The sequence below is a fragment of the Triticum urartu genome, chromosome 4 (assembly GCF_003073215.2).
Source record: "Triticum urartu cultivar G1812 chromosome 4, Tu2.1, whole genome shotgun sequence".
Taxonomy (NCBI): domain Eukaryota; kingdom Viridiplantae; phylum Streptophyta; class Magnoliopsida; order Poales; family Poaceae; genus Triticum; species Triticum urartu.
Window position 1 is genome coordinate 282396438 of NC_053025.1, and position 21655 is coordinate 282418092.

Here is a 21655-nt window from a genome sequence, read left to right on the forward strand (position 1 = left end):
TGCCTAGTCCATTAGCAGTTGTCTCTCCCGGTAAGCGCATGCATGCTAACTCCATCGTTCCGGATGTTACTATCACCTTGGGTGACAACAAGTTTCTGGCTTCTCCAACGGTTCTTGGAGACTCAGATATTGATCTTATTCTCGGAATGGATTGGCTTTCTAAGCACAAGGCACATCTTGATTGTGCTGCCAGGGAGATTCAATTGACTCATTCGTCTGAGGATGTAATTGTGTTTGCTGCTCGGGATAATAACATCCGTCTGTTTTCTCTCAATGAGAAGGGTGAACTCGATGCTATCTCGCAAATTCCAGTCGTTTGCGAATATCAAGACATCTTTCCAGAAGAGCTTCCAGGAATGCCTCCGCACCGGCCAGTTGAATTCGTTATTGATCTTGAGCCTGGTACGGAACCTGTGTGCAAGCGTCCTTACAAACTCGGACCTGAAGAGTTGAAGGAGCTGAAGAAGCAACTCGATATTCAAGAGAAAATGGGTCTCATCCGGCCTAGTTCTTCTTCGTGGGGTTGTGGTGTTCTTCTTGTGAAGAAGAAGGATGGAACGGACCAGCTTTGTGTTGATTACCGTCCATTGAACAAGAAGACCATCAAGAACAAATACCCACTTCCCAACATCAATGAGCTGTTCGAACAACTCAAAGGTGCCCAAGTATTCTCCAAGCTTGATCTCCGTATGGGTTACCATCAGATTCGAATCCGTGAGCAAGATATTCCCAAGACGGCTTTCAGGACAAGCTATGGTTCATATGAATACACTGTCATGTCTTTTGGACTCGTCAACGCTCCTCCGACTTTCTCTCGCATGATGAACTTCATATTCAACGCCTACACCAATGACTTCGTTTTGGTCTATCTCGACGACATTCTGGTTTTCTCGAAGAACAAGGAAGATCATGCCAAGCACTTGCGTTTGGTTCTTGATAAGCTCAGGGAACATCAGTTCTACGCCGAGTTCTCCAAGTGCAAATTTTGGCTCGATGAGGTTCTTTATCTTGGTCATATCATCTCTGCCAAGGGCATTGCGGTGAATCCTGAGAAGGTGTCTGCAATTGTGAATTGGGAACCTCCTCAGAACGTGAAGCAACTCCGTAGCTTCCTCGGTCTCGCAAGCTACTGTCGAAGATTCGTTGAAAACTTTTCTAAGATCGCGAAGCCTCTCTCAAATCTTCTCCAGAAGCACGTCAAGTACGTTTGGTCTCCGGAGTGTGACATTGCTTTCAACACTTTGAAAGAGAAATTGATCACTGCTCCAGTTCTGACTCCGCCTGATGAATCCAAGCCGTACGAGGTCTTTTGTGATGCCTCTCTCCAAGGTCTCGGCGCAGTATTGATGCAAGAGAAGAAAGTTGTTGCTTATACCTCTCGCCAGTTGAAACCTAATGAGAAGAACTAGCCCACTCATGATCTCGAGTTGGCGGCAGTTGTGCATGCTCTTTTGACTTGGAGACATCTCTTATTGGGAAGAAAAGTGGACATTTTCACTGATCACAAGAGTCTCAAGTACATCTTCACACAACCTAATCTCAACCTCAGGCAAACTCAATGGGTCGAAATGATTCAAGAGTATAATCTGAGTATCGAGTATACTCCAGGCAAGGCCAATGTGATTGCTGACGCATTGAGCAGAAAGGCTTACTGCAACAGTCTGATTCTCAAGCCTTATCAACCCGAGCTTTGTGAAGCTTTCCGCAAACTTAATCTGCATGTTGTTCCTCAAGGTTTCCTCGCCAACCTTCAAGTCTCTCCTACCTTAGAAGACCAGATTCGCCAAGCCCAGCTTCTTGATGCTATGGTGAAAAAGGTGAAGATTGGGATTGCCAAGAGTCAACCCAAGTACAAGTGCTACCGCCTTGATGACAAGGACACTCTCTTCTTCGAGGATCGTATTGTTGTACCCAAAGATGAACTTCGTAAAGTGATCATGAACGAGGCTCAGAATTCTCTCCTCTCCATCCACCCTGGGAGCACGAAGATGTATCAGGACCTCAAGCAGGCTTATTGGTGGACTCGAATGAAGCGCGAGATTGCTCAATTCGTGAATGAATGTGATGTCTGCAGAAGAGTGAAGGCAGAACACCAAAGGCCAGCTGGTTTCCTCCAACCTCTTGCCATTCCAGAATGGATGTTTGACCACATTGAAATGGACTTCGTGACTGGGTTTCCAAAGTCCAAGCGTGGCAATGATGCTATATTCGTTGTCATCGACAAACTCACCAAAGTGGCTCACTTTCTGCCTATCAAAGAGTCGATCACTGTAGCTCAATTGGCGGAACTCTATACCTCTTGGATTGTCTGTCTACACGGTATTCCTCAAGTGATCTCTTCAGACCGTGGCAGCATCTTTACCTCGAAGTATTGGGATTCTTTTTAGAAGGCCATGGGCACCAACATCCGCTTCAGCACAACTTTCCATCCTCAAACTAGCGGTCAAGTCGAGCGTGTCAACCAGATTCTTGAAGATATGCTCAGGGCTTGTGTGATCTCCTTCGGCACGAAGTGGGAGGATTGTCTTCCTTATGCTGAATTCTCCTACAACAACAGTTTTCAAGAAAGTTCGGGCAAGGCCCCATTTGAAATTCTGTATGGCAGGAAGTGCCGTACCCCTCTCAACTGGTCTGAAACCTGATGAGGACATCAATACCATTGTTACACCCACAGCCCCTACTGTTACATATACTGGACCAATTACTAGAGCTCGCGCACGCCAATTAAATTACCAGGTACTTTCGTTTCTTGGTAATGATTCTAATGTTCATGAGATTATGATGCTGCCTAAATTGGATACATTTGTTTTGCTTTCAAATGAAGGGCCTAGCTTGGAGAAGGATGAACATTGGAGCAAGAACACGCATGAAGTTGATGGCATGTGCAAGGGGATCAAGAACGGAGTTACAAGTGATGATTTCAGGACTTTGAAGCTGCCATAAGGAGTGCATGAAGCCATGGACGAAATATACAAGATGCCACTTCATAATATTCGTCCATAGGCTATTCTAGGTGCTGCGTCACCTTATTAATGGGCCAGGCCCATGTAATTTCGAAATACTTAAGTATAGGCTATTTTTAGAGTCCGTATGTATGGGGAAACAAGAGTTAGGGTTGGTTTCGGACCCCACCCTCAAGGGCCACGAAATTCCCCTCTCTTTCTCCATATATACAGCCCTTAGGGCGTCGTTTAGATTTTGGGATTTGTTTAGTTAAAAGTTAGCCATTGCAACTTCGTGTACTTCGTTTGTGTCCAACGACCAGACCAAGACCGCTTACGGATCCCCACCATTATCAATACCTCATATATATTTGCAATATTCAGATTGCTTTATCATATTCTTGCTCGTTCTTCGATTGCTTGCAGGAATAGACCTTCGTAGTCAGGCTGACCGTGCTTCCGGCATCGTCAGTAACCTCAGGAGATTGGTTTAGCGATTGCTAAGGCACAACGTCGTGCACGTTTGTAGTCGGATCGTAAAAGTCGTCTCCACCAAATCGATAGTTATCATCTCATCGAAAGATCGGGACACCCTCGCCTCTATCAAAACCGGTGAACGTCAGCTTTTGGGAAATGACTTAATCACAGAGGCAGAAGAAATGTGCAAAGTCATTCGAGATAACCTCAAAGCAGCCCAATCCCGTCAGAAGAGCTACTATGATAGTAAGCACCGTGATTTGGATTTCGAGATCGGAGATCATGTTTACCTCCGTGTCTCTCCTATGAAAGGTACTCGTCGCTTCGGTATCAAAGGGAAGCTTGCCCCCAGATACGTGGGACCTTTCAAGATTGTCAGCAAGAGAGGCGATCTCGCCTATCAACTCGAGCTTCCTTCAAACTTTGCAAATGTTCATGATGTGTTCCATGTCTCTTAGCTCCGAAAGTGCTTCAAGACTCCTGACCGCACCGTCAACTTCGAGGACATTGAGCTCCAAGAAGATCTTTCCTATCGTGAGCACCCAGTTGCTATTCTTGAAGAGACTGAACGCAAGACTCGCAATAAGTCAATCAAATTCCTCAAAGTCAAGTGGTCACACCATTCCGACCGTGAAGCTACCTGGGAACGCGAGGATCACCTCCGTTCTGAGTACCCGGTGTTCTTTCAGTCCTAGATCTCGGGACGAGATCCTTTTGTAGTGGTGGAGTGTTGTAACACCCCGGATATGACTTTCCCAATTTGTACTCCAACTCTTGCCGTTTCCGGCGTTAAGTTATTTTATTTTCTCGGGTTAGGGTCTTTGTCTCCGTGTGTTGTTATCGTTGTCATGCATCTCATATCATGTCATCATGTGCATTGCATTTGCATACGTGTTCATCTCATGCATTCGAGCATTTTCCCCGTTGTCCGTTTTGCATTCCGGCACTTCGTTCTCCTCCGGTGATCATTTCTAGCTTTCTTTCGTGTGTGGGGATTAAACATTTCCGTATTGGAACGAGACTTTCCAAGCGGCCTTGGTTTACTACCGGTAGACTGCCTGTCAAGTTTCGTATCATTTGGACTTCGTTTGATACTCCAACGGTTAACCGAGGGACCGAAAAGGACTCGTGTGTGTTGCAGCCCAACACCCTTACAATTTGGCCCAAAACCCACCTAAACCTGCTCCATCGTCTAGAGCGTTCGATCACGATCGCGTGGCCGAAAACCGCACCTCATTTGGACTCTCCTAGCTCCCTCTATGCCTATAAATAGGTCTCTCCCCGAAATTCCGGATCCCCCTCGTCCAAAACCCTAAAATTCGTCTCCGCGCCGGCCGGACACGTCCGTCCGGGCCGGACGCTTCCGCCGCCGCCAACCGGGAGCTGCCACGTGGCGCCCCCGGACCACATCATCGCCCCAACATCGCCGCCCCGCTGCCGCAGTTCGCCAGCGACCGCGGCCACCATCGCCGCCCCGGGCCCGCGCCCCTCGCCGCCCATCGGGTCCCGCGCCCGGCCGCGCCTCCCCGGATCCCCTCTCCGGCGAGTACCTCGTCGCCGAATCTCCTCTCCGGCGAGCTCTCCTTGCGACTCCGGCGAGAGTCCGGCCAACCTCGGATTGCGTGCCCCCAATCCAGATCTGGAAATATTAGGGTTGACCCCGTTTTTTCCCCCAAGTCCTTAATCCATGTGCTCATGTTCGTCATGCTATATCTCCGCATCCGTAGCTCCGATTCATGCACATAGCATATCAAATTGTTCGTCTCAGAGAGTACATCATTTCATTCCTGTGCATCATTTTCATTTGAGTTCATCTTGATGCCCTAAATGCTGTTAGAAGAGGGCTACTTGAGTTAATTGTCAGATCTGCTACTCCATTTGCATATTTGTCATTTTTGCCATGATTATTGTGTGCATGTTATGCCCATGAGCTCTACATATGTTTTGTTAAGGGTTTTTCCATCTTTCCAGAGGTGCAACCCATATATTTTTGTGATGTGTGTGGTGACTAGCACAAGCTTGCCAAGTGAGGCACTTGGTAATTCTGTTTTCAGGGACTTAGCATTTCCACTAAGTCCTTGAGCTGTTTATCTCATGTTGTCATATGTTCATGTTGTTTCCTAGTGCTCCGTGCCTCTTTTGAGGATGATCCGTAAGGATGTTTTGTTAATCCTGTAGTCCTCTATCCATCCATGTCTTTGTTTGCAATTATGGAGCACCTTAGCTTTAGTCAATCGAGCTCTACTTTTGCTACTTTGTGAATCTGGGCAGATTGTCAACTTGTTTGCAATTTTGCCGATGATGTTGTAGTTGATCCGTGCATGCTATGTATTTGTTCTTGCCATGTCTAGCTTGAATTTTGTGTGTTCTAGATGTATGCAGTTTGTCCTGACTTGCTCCGTAGTGAGTGCATCGAGCTTGTAAACATGCCTACTTGATATCTGTTTCAGCATGCTCCAGTTTTCACTGTCTGAGAACTGATTATGTTTTTGCCATGTTCACATGCTTGCAATTGTATTTTCTGATCCCTTTTGGCTCAAGGTCACTAAGGGACTTTTGTTAAGCTCTTTGAGTAGCTCCATGCCATGCTTTATTTTGCCATCTTCAGGTCCTGTAGCATGTAGTTTTGTTGCTCCGAAGAGTGCTATCTGATCTGAAATTCCAGACAAGTGTTAATTTCACTAAGTCTGAAATCTGTTTGCCATATGCATTTTTGCCATGCTTGTTTGAACCTGTTAATGGATGTATTGGCCGTAGCTCAGTGCTAGACTTTTATTAAGCATCTTGAGTGCATCTCTGCCATGTATTTTGTTGTCATGTTTGGCTGCTGTAGCATGTTCATCTCATTGCATTTAGATGGCTACTTGCTGTAAATCGCAGACCGGTGTCATATTTGAATTGCTTGCCATTTCCAAACCGTAACTCCGATTCCGGCGTTCTTTATATCATTTTCAAGCGATTTCATCTCATATTTCCAGTGGCACACTTGGATTTCCAAGTTGAGGCCAGGTTCATGCATTCCTTGTCACATCATGCATATGCATCCCGCATCGCATCCCGCATAGCATACCATCCTTGCATCATATTGTTTGATCCTTGCACGTGGTTGATTGTGTCCTTGTTGCTTGTTTGTCTTGTTTGGGTAGAGCCGGGAGACGAGTTCGCTAACGAGGAGCCCGTTGAGTTTGCTTTCGAGGATCCAGTCAACTCTGACAACTTTGCAGGCAAGATGATCATACCCTCGAAATCACTTCTATCTTTGCTATGCTAGATTGCTCGCTCTTTTGCTATGCCAATGCTACGATGCCTACCACTTGCTTTCAAGCCTCCCAAATTGCCATGTCAAACCTCTAACCCACCATGTCCTAGAAAACTGTTGATTGGCTATGTTACCACTTTGCTCAACCCCTCTTATAGCGTTGCTAGTTGTAGGTGAAGATTGGAGACCGTTCCTTGTTGGAACATTTATTTACTTGTTGGGATATCATTATATTATCTTGTTATCTTAATGCATCTATACACTTGGTAAAGGGTGGAAGGCTCGGCCTCTCGCCTAGTGTTTTGTTCCACTCTTGCCGCCCTAGTTTCCGTCATATCGGTGTTATGTTCCCGGATTTTGCGTTCCTTACGCGGTTGGGTTATAATGGGAACCCCTTGATACTTCACCTTGATTAAAGCTTTTCCAGCAATGCCCAACCTTGGTTTTACCATTTGCCACCTAGCCTCTTTTTCCCTTGGGTTTCCGGAGCCCGAGGGTCATCTTATTTAAACCCCCCCGGGCCAGTGCTCCTCTGAGTGTTGGTCCACCTGTCAGCTGCCGGTGGCCACTAGGGCCAACTCTGGGCTGGCCTACCCCTACCTAGGAAAATCTGAGTGTGCCCTGAGAAAGAGATATGTGCAGCTCATATCGGGATTTGTCGGTACATTCGGGCGGTGTTGCTGGTCTTGTTTTAACCTGTCGAAGTGTCTTGAAGAACCGAGATACCGAGTCTGATCGGAACGTCTTGGGAGGAGGTATATTCCTTCGTTGACCGTGAGAGCTTGTCATGGGCTAAGTTGGGACTCCCCTGCAGGGATTTGAACTTTCGAAAGCCATGCCCGCAGTTATGGGCAGATGGGAATTTGTTAATGTCCGGTTGTAGATAACTTGAACCTTAACTTAATTAAAATGAATCAACCGAGTGTGTTACCGTGATGGCCTCTTCTCGGCGGAGTCCGGGAAGTGGACACGGTGTTGGAGTAATGCTTGCGCAGGTTGCTCTTTAGTTTCTCGATCGCGCTTTGCCTCCTCTTCTCGCTCTCTTTTGCGAACGGGTTAGCCACCATATATGCTAGTCGCTTGCTGCAGCTCCACTTATATTTACCTTGCCTTACCTACAAGCTTAAATAGTCTTGATCGCGAGGGTGCGGGATTGCTGAGTCCCTGTGGCTCACAGATTACTATTACACCATGCCTGATTATTCCGCTCCAGGTGACGCACTCGAGCTCAAGTGGGAGTTCGACGAGGACTCTCAACGTTACTATGTTTCCTTTCCTGATGATCAGTAGTGGTGCCCAGTTGGGGGTGATCGGGACCATGTTGCATGTTGGGTTATCTTTTATTTTGGCGCCGTAGTCGGGCCATGAGTGTTTGGATGATGTAATGTTATTTATGTACCTTGATTGACGTGGCGAGTGTAAGCCAACTATGTTCTCTCCCCTTTATTATTATATTACATGGGATGTGTAAAGATTACCTTACTTGCGACATATGCCTTCAATGCGATTATGTCTCTAAGTCGTGCCTTGACACGTGGGAGCTATAGTCGTATCGAGGGGGTTACAAGTTAGCTAGCTGTGTTGCCCTTGAACGAGTGAGTGCACCTGGTGCATTGATGCTATCACTTATCCTTTCAATCTGTACTTCATTTGCAACACGAGGATGGACATGACGAAGATTTTGCTCTTGCTGATCATTGTCATCGTTAGAAGGATTGTCTTCAGGTTGATGAGGTGCAGAGATGATAAGTTCCTCTTCAGGCTGATCTTTAGATGGTATGATTTCTCTAGTTCCCATAAGTTTGATTGATTCACTGGATGGAACTTCATCTAGCACATTTGGCAGATGCTCTCTTTGCGAGCCGTTAGTCTCATCGAACCGCACATCCATAGTTTCAACCACTTTATAGTGAAAGAGCTTGAAGACTCTGTAGGAGTGCGAATCCTTTCCATATCCAAGCATAAAACCTTCATGTGCTTTCGGTGCAAATTTTGAAGTGTGATGTGGATCCTTGATCCAGCAACTGGCACCAAATACTCCGAAGTAACTGACATTTGGCTTCTTGCCAGTAAGGACCTCATATGATGTCTTGTTCAGAAGCTTGTGAAGATAAACACGGTTGATGATATGGCATGCAGTATCAATGGCTTCAGGCCAGAACTTTCTTGGAGTCTTGTATTCATCAAGCATCGTCCGGGCCATCTCAATAAGTGTTCTATTCTTGCGTTCCACGACGCCATTCTGCTGCGGCGGGTACGGGGCTGAGAATTCATGTGTGATGCCCAAAGTATCAAGATAAGTATCTAGGCCAGTGTTCTTGAATTTAGTGCCATTGTCACTTCTGATGTGCTTGATCTTGACGCCATAGTTGTTCATGGCTCGATTGGCGAAGCGTCTGAAGACATCCTGCACATCAGTCTTGTAGAGGATTATATGCACCCACGTATATCTTTAATAATCATCAACAATGACAAAGCCATAGAGATAAGCAGTAGTAGTAAGAGTTGAGTAATGAGTGGAACCGAAAAGGTCCATGTGGAGCAGTTCGAAGGGTTGAGTCGTTGTCATGATTGTCTTCGAGGGATGCTTGGCCCTCGTCATCTTTCCTGCTTCACAGGCATCGCATAAGTGATCCTTCTTGAACTTAACGCCCTTGATGCCTATGACATGCTTCTTCCTTGCAAGAGTGTGCAAGTTCCTCATGCCAGCATGCCCTAGCCTCCGATGCCAGAGCCAGCATTCAGAAGCTTTTGCTAGAAGACATACGGAAAGTTGTGATCCTGCTGAGAAATCTACCACGTACAAATCATCTTTCCGATACCCTTCAAAGACTAGAGACTTGTCGGATTCCATTAGAACAAGGCAACTATATTTTCCAAACATCACAATCATGTTCAAATTGCAAAGCATTGATACAGACATTAAGTTGAAACTAAGGGATTCAACAAGCATGACTTTATCCATGTGTTGATCCCTTGAGATTGCAACTCTACCTAGACCCAATACCTTGCTTTTACCAGTGTTAGCAAATGTGATGTGACTTTTGTCATATGGACGTAAGGTTGAGTCCATGAGAAGACTTCGCTTGCCAGTCATGTGATTAGTACACCCACTATCAATAATCCATTCTGAAGCAGCTGGTGTCGTACCCTAGGGATAGGCTTCACGAAGAGAATTGTGAAGCATAAACATTTGACGAGCAAGTGGATTATGAAAGCTTAGATCGAGGTTAGGACTGATAGGGCAAGTAGCAAGCAACTCAGGAACAAAATACATAATAAGACCATTTGGGCATTTGATCTTGCGCCCTACAAGATGTTTAAGGTCCCCAGTAATAGCTTCAGAAGAATTTGATTGTCGGTTGGAGACCTTTCCCTGGAAAAGAGAGTTAAGCTTTCTTAGCCACCCACATATTCAAGGGTGGCTTCGAAGCAATGAGTCTAAGTGCAGCATCTAAGAACTTTGGCTTTGGAGCCCTAGCAAAAAGTCTTGCAGGTGGACAATATTACTCATAAGAATAAGCAGAGTAATGCTTGGCCTTATGAACATGGCGGTTTGATGAAACGCGCTCATATTCATAGGCCTGAGTATGGCTTCCCTGCAAAACATTTGCGTTAGTGTGACTCAGGTAAGTCCTTTGTCTGTATGAAGCCTTTGGACCATATGAAGCATGTGGTCTGGGGTTTGTCTTCTGATGAGGACATGACTACCTTGGATACGACCAAAAATATTGCATACATGCATATTTGTCAGGTGATTTCTAATGCAAACTATTCATTAATCTATTTATGTTATCCAGAACAAAAATATTTCACACACTTTTGTGTTTTGTCTAATTGCAGATGTATGGGACATTTGTACAATCCACATATGAAGACAAGGGAAAAGGAGAAGTTTAGGTTGTGTTTAAAAAGTCCTCTCACGTCACTTTTGGGCCAAGAGAAGATAGAGTCCAAGTCTCTCACGTTCTGGATTCAGATTCGGACTGCACAGACATACCTGACTCAAAACGCCAACAACTTTTTCATACGGACTCCGAATTGGGTGATTCTTTTTTTGTTCGAAACTAGATTTCGTGCTCTTTCCAATCCAATTGGATTCACCTTCAAATTCGTCCTGAGCGTTGAGTTACGGACGAAACAATATGACGTTGCAGCAGAATCCGAGTCAAACTACAAGCGCAAAGGTGTTGCATCACCTCCACTTGGGCCCATGAGCCTTGTACGACTTAGGGTTAGTTTTAGGCTGCCTTGGGACGTCCTCCCACCTCCTTGGCCGCCACCCCTTGCTCCTATATAAGTAGATCCATCTAGTAGCTTTTTCTTTGGGGGGATTTGTTTAGTTAAAAGTTAGCCATTGCAACTTCGTGTACTTCGTTTGTGTCCAACGACCAGACCAAGACCGCTTCCGAATCCCCACCATTATCAATACTTCATATATATTTGCAATATTCAGATTGCTTTATCATATTTTTGCTCGTTCTTCGATTGCTTGCAGGAATAGACCTTCGTGGTCAGGCTGACCGTGATTCCAGCATCGTCAGTAACCTCAGGAGATTGGTTTAGCGATTGCTAAGGCGCAACGTCGTGCACGTTTGTAGTCAGATCGTCAAAGTCGTCTCCACCAAATCGATAGTTATCATCTCATCGAAAGATCGGGACCCTCGCCTCTATCATCTTCTTCACTTGTGGTGTCATGACGACATTCACAGGAAGATTCTCCAACAACCTTTTCGGCACCCAGACTTTCTTCATAGGTGGCCCATTCCTGCAGTTAGTACCAAGATACCTGGCAAACACTTCACCATTCTAATTCTTAAACAGTTCATAGTTTGCATCAAAGGATTCATCAACAACAATGGGATTAGCACAATTGAAGCCTGACAGGGTGGACGGATCCACTGAGGGTTCCTTTGCAGCAACCCATGTGCTTTCGGGGTACTGCTCAGGTTCCCAGTAAGAGCCATCAACATTCATTTTCCTTTTGAACCCAAGACCCTCTTTCCTAGGGTTTCGGTTCAGGATCTGCCTTTTGAGAACATCGCATAGTGTTGGATGCCCTTTGAGACTTTTGTACATCCCTGTTTCAAGCAATGTCTTCAACCTAGCATTTTCATCAGCAATAGCAGTGGTATCCTTAGCAGAGGGGTTAGTTACCACATCAACAGTTGAAGATATTACAATAGTAGCAGCAGTAGAACATCCAGCAACAGAAGTAGCATTGTCACGCTCAATGCATTTAAGACATGGTGGTTCAAATCCTTCCTGAGCGAAACTGATCTGTTTGGCGCGAAGTGACTCGTTTTCCTTTTGAAGATCTTCATGAGCCGCTCTCAATTTCTCAAGATCTTGCCTCCTTTGAAGATAATCATTGGAAAGACTTTCATGAGTTGTTGAGAGCGTTTCATGACGACTTTCAAGTTCCTCATACTTAACATGAAGAATTTTTTATGTCTTGAATTAAGGACTGAGATCGAGTCATTTCCGCGTCTAACAGGTCATCGCTTTTGTCTAATAGTCTTTGAATATGTTCCATAGCTTTCTGTTGTTCAGTTGCAATTTTAGCAAGTGTTTTGTAGCTGGGTTTGGAACCACAATCAGAGTCATCTTCACTGGATGTTTGATAGTGAGTAGTGCGTGTGTTTACCTTGGCACCGCGTGCCATGAAGCAGTAGGTGGGAGCGGAGTAGTCCTTGTCATTTTCATCGATGTCGGTGATGACGTCATTGTCTTCAATGTTGAAGATGGACTTGGCAACGTATGCTGTAGCCAGACTCGCAACGCCAGAATCGGACACCTCCTCAGACTCCACCTCCACCTCCTCAGAAGCGGACTTCTTGCCAACAAACGCACGAGCCTTGCCAAATGAGCTCTTCTTGTGTGATGAAGACTTTGAGGAAGACTTGGAAGAAGATTTTGAGTATTTCTTCTTCTTCTTGTCGTCAGAGTCATACTCCTTGCTCTTCTTCTTCTTGTTGTTCTCATTGTCCCACTGCGGACACTCAGAGATGTAGTGGCCAGGTTTCTTGCACTTGTGGCATGTTCTCTTCTTGTAGTCATGAGCAGAAGCTTCATCATTCCTTGAGCTTGATCGTGGAGACTTTCTGAAGCCTTTCTTGTTGGTGAATTTTTGGAACTTCTTCACAAGCATAGCAAGCTCCTTTCCAATGTCTTCAGGATCATCAGAACTGTTGTCAGATTCTTCTTCAGATGAGGAGACAGCTTTTTCCTTCAAGGCACGAGTTCGCCCATAGTTGGGACCGTAGATGTCTCTTTTCTCAGAAAGCTGAAACTCATGTGTGTTGAGCCTCTCAGGTATGTCAGATGGATCGAGTGTCTTGAAGTCAGGACGTTCTGGAATCATCAGGGCTAGGGTGTCAAACGAGCTGTCAAGTGATCTCAGGAGTGTCTTGACGACTTCATGCTTGGTGATCTCAGTAGCACCGAGGGCTTGAAGCTCATTTGTGATGTCAGTGAGTCGATCAAACATGAGCTGGACATTCTCATTGTCATTTCTCTTGAAGCGGTTGAAGAGGTTGCGAAGGACGCCGATTCTCTGATCTCTCTGGGTTGAGACGCCTTCGTTGACCTTGGAGAGCCAGTCCCAGACTAGCTTAGATGTTTCCAAAGCACTCACACGGCCATACTGTCCTTTGGTGAGATGACCACAGATGATGTTCTTGGCAGTGGAGTCCAGTTGACCGAACTTCTCGACATCAGCAGCAGTGACACCTTCACCAGGCTTGGGAACGCCATTCTTGATGACATACCATTGGTTGACATCAATGGCTTCAAGATGCATGCGCATCTTATTCTTCCAGTAGGGATATCCAGTTCCATCGAAGACTGGGCACACAACGGAGACTTTGATTATCCCTATAGTCGACATAGCTAAAACTCCAGGTGGTTAAACCGAATCACACAGAACATGGGAGTACCTTGCTCTGATACCAATTGAAATTGAAAGTGCTAGTGATCGACTAGAGGGGGGGTGAATAGGCGATTTTTATGAAAGTCTTCAAAACATGGAAGTTTCGAAGACAAACGATAGAAATAAACCTATTACCATGCAGCGGAAGGTAGACTACACTAAGCAAGCCATAGTCAAGTATTCAATGAAGTGAAAGCACAATGACTAATAGCAGCTAGGCAGTATAGATCAGGTAGGAAGATAGTGTGAAGCCAATCAGAACAAGCAGTCACTCAATGAAGACAAAAGATAATGCAATCATACAATGACTTCACCAGGGCCAACAGTAAGTAAAGGAAGGGAAGGATGAAACCAGTGACTCGTTGAAGACAATGATTTGTTGGACCAGTTCCAGTTGCTGTGACAACTGTACGTCTGGTTAGGGAGGCTGAGATTCAACTCAGAAGACCGCGTCACCTTATTCCCCTTGAGCTAAGGACACCCAGTCCTCGCCCAATCACTCTGGTAAGTCTTCAAGGTAGACTTCCAAACCTTCACAGACTTCGTTCACCGGCGATCCACAATGACTCTTGGATGCTCAGAACGCGACGCCTAACCGGCTGGAGGATTCACAGTCCTCAAGTGTAATAAGTCTTCAGATCACACAGACAGGAAGACTTAAGTGATGCCTAACACTCTTTGGCTCTGGGTGTTTAGGGCTTTATCCTCGCAAGGAATTCTCTCTCAAAGGCTTCGAGGTGGGTTGCTCTCAAACGACAAAAGCCGTGCACTAACTCTGAGCAGCCAACCGTTTATGGTTGTAGGGGGTGGGCTATTTATAGCCACTAGGCAACCCGACCTGATTTGTCCGAAATGACCCTGGGTCACTAAGGAACTGACACGTGTTCCAACGGTCAGATTTCAAACACACACGGAAACTTTACTTGGGCTACAAGCAAAGCTGACTTATCCAACTCTGATAAGATTTGCTCTCATAGTCTTCACTCGAAGACATAGGATTTTGGTTAAGCATCACTTCAGTCATTCTGACTGGTTCTCTTGGACCCCACTTAACAGTACGGTGGTTCCTATGACTCAACAAAGAAGAAAAAGAACAACGAAACAACTAAGTCTTCGCGCTCCATAGTCTTCACGCGATGTCTTCTCTTGTCATAGTCTTCAATGTGAATGTCTTCACATACCACCTTTGACTTCAATGTCTTCATAATTTTAGGGGTCATCTCTGGTAGGAAAACCGAATCAATGAGGGACTTCTACCTGTGTTATCCTGCAATTCTCACAAACACATTAGTCCCTCAACCAGGTTTGTCGTCAATACTCCAAAACCAACTAGGGGTGGCACTAGATGCACTTACAATCTCCCCCTTTTTGGTGATTGATGACAAACTGGTTGAAGTTTTCAACGGGGAATAAAATATGTGAAATTGTAAAGGATAGGGTATTGTCTTCATAAGTTGCAAAGGCTCCCCCTGAAGATGTGCATATAAGTAATTTCTTTTGGAATGCAAATGCACATGGCAGGTTGTACTTGTGGAGATCCTCTTCAACCTATGATGACAATTCATCATGCAAGATATGATGTAACGAAGATAATGACATGCATAATGAAAAATGGACGTCTGCAAAATGATCTAAGTGCGGAATTTATCGTCGCACATGCGGAATTTATCATCGCATCACAGAATAGCAAATAAGTAGCAGACGACCATCGAGTTTAAGTGTTACAACTCAAAGAACCAAATGTATTGAAAACGAGAGTTGTAAGCACTTGGCAAAAGTAGCAAAAAGTAAAGCAACCACCCATATGGACCCGCTTGAAGACTATCAACTCATATGCTTCTCCCCCTTTTGTCAGTGAGACCAAAAAGGTTTGAAGACATAGAGCGCCTACTCGTTCCCATGAGGTGCAGGCGAGGCAGCAGGGTCGTGTTGAGGTCCGGTGGTGCAGAGAACTTGGTGCAGTGTCGACACGCGCTGAAGTTGGAGGAGGTGAAGTTGCATCATCTTGGTCATCGATGACTCTGGCATTCACGTCGCAGCTGAGGACGAGTATTCAGAGTCTTCAAGTGAGGGAGTCCGACGCAAGTGAGCATTTCTGGGAGGAGTTGAGTCAAACTTGAAGCGTTCGGTGAAGCCATCGTCATGCAGATCAGCTTCAGCACTAAGTAGGGTCAAACTCTTCCACGACCTCCGACAGGTTTCATGAGTGACAAAGGCATTCTTGGTGGCAAGATTGCGAATGCGGTTGACATCCACCAAGAGGCTTTGCATCTGACGCTTAAGCCAGTCGTGATGTTTGTCCTGTTTCTGATGCAGCGCGACGAGAAGCTCTCGGTCATTTAGGACACGAGATCGTCTTCGAGGCCTTTGCGCAATGGTGCTACCAGTGGCGTCAGTTTGAGCGCGAGGGGCACGTGTGTTTGCCAGCAAGGGGATAAACACGAGAAACTGCTGGAACTCCTTCAATGGGCTGGGTGAAGCTTTGGTGATCAACATTGTGAAGATAAATGGGATCCTTAGCAGGCTCTGGGTAAATGGCTTCAACTGACAGATCAACCTCGGGCAAGAATATAAGATGATTGCGCGCAGACGGCTGATAGTTGAAGGCTGAGTGACGCTTGATCAGACGCATGACCCATGGAGCATAGAATTTCAACCCAAAGATGTCGGAGCCAGACGCAGCCAACTGCCTGATGAAGAAGTCTTGAGCATTGAAGCTGATGCCATTGAAGATATAGAAAACCAAAGTCTTCATTGCTCCTTCAAGCTTCGCTGCAGATGAGTGTCCTTTGACAGGCCATAGAGTCTTCCTGATGATGTGGTAAATGGTGCGAGGCAGGTACTCTAGGTCTTCAACAAAGAACTCAGATGGGTATTCAGCGTCGTGAGGCAGAGGCTTCATCATGCTCAGCATTTGACTCATGTTGGGTTCTGGCTTCTGAAAGATGCTTTCCAAGGCATTTTGGTGTTGTTGACAACCTGGTTCATAGTATTCACCAGGAGTGGGCAGGCCTGTGAGCTCAATGATATCAAGAGCTTTAGCTTCATGATGGACATTGCCTGTCATCCACTCAAGGACCCAAGTCTTTGGATCCCTGTTGTAGCCTCGAATGTGGAGAGTTGCATAGAACTGTAGCAGAAGCTCTTCATTCCAGTGCTCCTTATCTGTGACAAATTGCAACAGACCAACATCTCTGAAGCAATCCAATGCTTCTTCAAGGCAGGGCAGTCCAGCTATAGCTTCAGAGTCGAGGCGCATTTGTGGAAATATGCGCCCTTGATTGTATAGGACGCAACTATAGTAGCTGCGCTGCTTATAGCTCCAGAACCGATCTAATGAGATGCGAGGTCTGATAGAAGGGTTCTTGGCGCTGTTGAAGAAGGTGTTATGTGCCACGAAGCCATTCACATTGAAGACCCCAGGTGAAGTGGCAGTGCCTGGGAATCGTGTAAGTCTTGGCTTGGGCTTTTGGACTTGAGGTCTGTGCTCGACATGATACTCAAATTGTGGACCCGCAGCAGGCGGAGGAGTCAGAATGGGCCATCGGACCATAACAGGCTGACCACGATCAAATACCAGCTCAATTGTATGAGGTCTTGGAGGGGGAACAGGAGCATTTCCATTGTCTTCATGGGCTTCAGGGGCCATATTTGCTTCAGGTGCTTGGACCTCAGGTGCTTCAGCATTGACTTCGGGTGCTGTAGTGGCTTCAGATGCTTGGACTTCTGGGACCGCAGTAGCTGCAGGCGCCTCATTGGTTTCAGGCGCTGCATTAGCATCAGCCATGACAACGTCATTGGCTTCAGCGATGATGTTGGTGGCCGCCTCAGGGTTGTTAACCTCCACTTCAGAAGCTGGAGGGTCGGACACGTTCTCCTCGAGAACAACATCTTTGTGGGCCATGGGTGTAGCAACTCTTGCAACTCCTGGTGCTTCTTCTTCATCGGCTGATGCAGCCGGAATATCTTCAGCCATTTTGGCTTCGGACTCAGACACGTGCATAGTGGGAGTGACTTGGGGCCTTGGTCCTTTGCGAAGCCAGCATAATGCTGGCGATGCTTGTGGAGATGGAGTGTGCTGGGACTCGAAGTCATCGTCATCTTGCACTGGTGAGGTAGCTTGCGGTTGGGGAGAGCTTGGAGTGTCTTGTCTCTGTGGGTGATCAGCCCACGATGCATCCTGAGCAGTTGGCGTCAGAGGATGACTAATGCTGATGAGTTCGCTGTGCGTGAGCACAGGCGATGATACCAATTGGTGCTCCATCTGAGGAAGGACTTCATCATCTTCAACATTGTCTTCAGCTTCAGGAGCCTCTGTGGAAGCAGGCTCATGAACTATCAACTGGCGCTCACGATGTTCAGATGCAGGAAGAGCCACTGAGATTGGCTCGACATTAAGGGGCTCTGTGGGAGCAGCCTGATCTCTCTTCTTTGTTTTGCGTTTCTTGGATGGAGGAGCATCATCAGTAGTGCTCTTGGTTTTGCGCTTTCTGGCTTCAGCTTCAGCAGCCCTTATTTTCTTCAGTTCTGAAGCCACTGTGGGGACCTTAGGCTTCGAGCCTGTCATACTGGCTGGGAAGACAATTGGATGTACTTCCTGCCATGGTGCTTCGGGTTCTGCCACAGCTGGCTTCTTCTTCTTCTTTGACGCCATTCTGGGGTCGATTCCTGGTCGCCCCAAGGCCTTGCGCTTTTCAGCCTCATTGTATCCGTGGACACATTTAGCAGCAAGATCCTTCATGCGCTCACGAGAACCTTTGGCTTCTTCGCGTTTGGTTCGGAAAGCTTCCTTAAGCTCATGCACCATGGTCTGGAAGTTCTGTATGTCTTGAACATTGAGCTTGGCCATATGCTTCTTGAATTGAGCTTTTTCATAATCGATCTTATGCTTTAGTTCAACAATCCTCTGAGCTAGAGCCGGCTCAGTAGCAATGGCTACGTGGAAGGCGACGCTGAGGCCAATCGGAAGCTGAAGATCATCAAAGCTGACATTTGGGCTATCAAACCACTCATCAATGAATGTGTTGATGATTTCAACATCAAAGAGAGGAAGGTCATTGAAGATCTCTGCCTCTTGCTTGCTCTTGATCAACTTCTCAAGAGCATCATCGCCAAGATCGTCGTCGCTGGACAGATCAATGGCGTCATGGCCCAAAATAGCAGCAGCTGTCAATGCTTGGCTAGTTGGTTGCAAGGGCATCTTCACTTTGGAGGGCTTGGAGATGCGTGACAAATCTTCAGACTACACATTGAGTGCAGGAGGTGTAGTGGCCAGAGGCTTCGCCCATGGGACCTTTGGTGCTAGGGAAGGCTTCGAAGCTTGAGGTTTCTTTAGCTTCTTTGGCTTTGGTGGTGCAGGCGCTTCGTCAGAATCAGTGTCGTCTGCAGGTTCATCCACGACTGTCCCTTGAACCATAATATGAGTGATGAGACCTTCTAAGTTGTAGAAGGGCCCAACAAGATTGGGTTCAGCTTCTCGTGTGCCATCGGCACGAGGAGAAGAGGGGCCTGGATTGAACTCTAATCCCCGCGACTTCTTGTTTTCTTTGGCCGAGTTCCTGGCAAACTGAAGGTTGCGCTTGAACAGATTGTCATCACGACACCATAACAGTGACGATGGGTCCGCATCTGCAGGCTGTGGTCCACAGACCATAGAAGGATAGAAGCCTTGTTCAATGGCTTCAGCTCTGGAAGCCATTGTATAGGATGTCTCCCCACGGTCGCTTGATGGCATTCTTCTCAGCATATTCCTGGGTCACGAACCTGTACTTGAACCATTGCTCGGCCCAGTATCTTCGAATCCATTGGATTCGTGTCTTGCACTGACCATAGCTTTCTTCGGGGTCAGTCTTGTACAGTTCATAAAGATCTTCGGGCAGGTCCGTTGATGTACCCCCATGGTGCTGTCTGCCGCCCTTTCTTGCAGATTTCTCTTTTGCCATAAAGTTCAAACTGAAAGGCTTCAACACTGTCAAAGTCTTCCGTCTACTGGTCAGACAGGAACTGGCTTCAAGAGAACTTATATGATGCTGTAAGAATTCTGCAAATGAATGCAGACTATGAGAACCAAGGGATTCTCCCACAGACATGTACCTGTGACAACATTAAGGTGCGAGGGAAGGGGAAGAGGTCATATGCATTCTCAGAAGATTTTGAAGATAAATCAGTTTAGAAGACATTGACCTCATAGTGCGAAGACATTCACTCATAGATAGAGAGTTGGTTCCAGATTTGTACGAATCCACAAATAAGTAGAAGTGAGGAATCTAGCTACTTTGTGAAGCATAAGTGAACATACTAGGCATATTATGAGATGCAGTATGAAATGGATCCAACTTGTGTGAACAGAAACTGCTTGTGGTAGAAACTGATGAATCTATAGGATCAAAGGGGCCGTAAAAATGAGGTTTTATTTACCACACGAAGAACTGCTAGACGGAGTGGGAGAGGAGGCCGAGCAGTTCGATCGTCCGTGCCCTAACTTGGCGACAGAGGACACCTACGGCGACGGCGGAGAAGACAATGTCCGCGGCCAGCGTGAAGACGGTGTCGGTGAGGTCACGGGAGCTAAGCGCTTCGTCGCCGGCGTAGTCGAGGGCTAGCGGTGGCGCTAGGTTTTGTGCGAGAGTGGAAGAAGGGTAATGACTATGGTGAGGCGTGTATTTATAGGGATAGGGACGACACAGTGTTATTACACAGGTGCCCCTGGCGATTCACATCTGAAGGACATGTGGTTATCATGCAACACATCGGAGGTTGTTCCACGTTCCCACGCATGCCTGGATTGTCGGGTGGTCATTCCCACTTCTCCAGGTTTTAGGTGAAAGGATTTAGTATTGAAAACGGATTAATGTTTGTCTCTGTGTCTTCTGCTGACAAGGATGCAGAGAAGACATTTTGACAGTGTCAATAGAATGCATATGATATGGATAGATAGACTTAGGAAAGAAGCATAGAGGGGTTAGGGTCCAATCACATTCACTTAGTTCAAAAGATTCAGCAAGAAGCCATAGCTATAAGTGAATGCTGTAGAGGACTGAAACCAAATCATTAAGTTGAACATAAACAGGAGAACTTTTAATCATTGAAGACAAACAAAATGCGAAGACTTTGCAAATTTAACGCCATGAGATAGACACTTCAAAGGGAAGAATTTTGGTGGTGGCGTTACCCACCGTATAGGAAGTATTAGACCCAGACACGGCGCACAATTATTGAGGCACTCCGAAGTCAAATTCCACGTTAATATATTCACACTCATAATTTAAGTCTTCATTGATTAAAGATATACTTTACTTCATGTGTTGCACATCTATGTCATCAACATGCTTAAGTGTTAGGATGTGTGCCTGATCACAAGACATTTGAGGATTCCAAGATATTTAGCTCACACCGTAACTTGCAAAACCTCTTCTCATCCAAAGGCTTGGTGAAGATATCTGCCAATTGCTCTTCAGTGTTGACGTGTATGATATCAATATCTTCCTTCATAACATGATCTCTGAGAAAGTGATGACGAATTTCAATGTGCTTTGTCTTCGAGTGCTGAACTGGGTTGTTGGCAATCTTGATGGCGCTTTCGTTGTCGCAGTAGAGTGGCACTTGCTTCAGATGAATGCCATAGTCCTTGAGTGTTTGCTTCATCCATAGAAGCTGAGCGCAGCAAGATCCAGCAGCAATGTATTCAGATTCAGCAGTGGAGAGAGATACACAGTTCTGCTTCTTTGAAGACCAACATACAAGTGATCGTCCCAGAAAATGACATGTGCATGATGTGGACATGCGATCTAACTTGTCACCAGCATAATCAGCATCCGAGAATCCAACTAAATCAAACTCTGAACCCTTTGGATACCATAATCCTAGTGTTGGGGTGTGAGCCAAATATCTAAGAATTCGCTTCACAGCTAAGTGATGTGATTCCTTTGGTGCCGCTTGGAACCGGGCACACATGCAAACACTAAGCATGATATCTGGCCTAGATGCACATAAATAAAGCAAGGAACCAATCATGGAGCGGCATACCTTTTGATCGAACTCTTTACC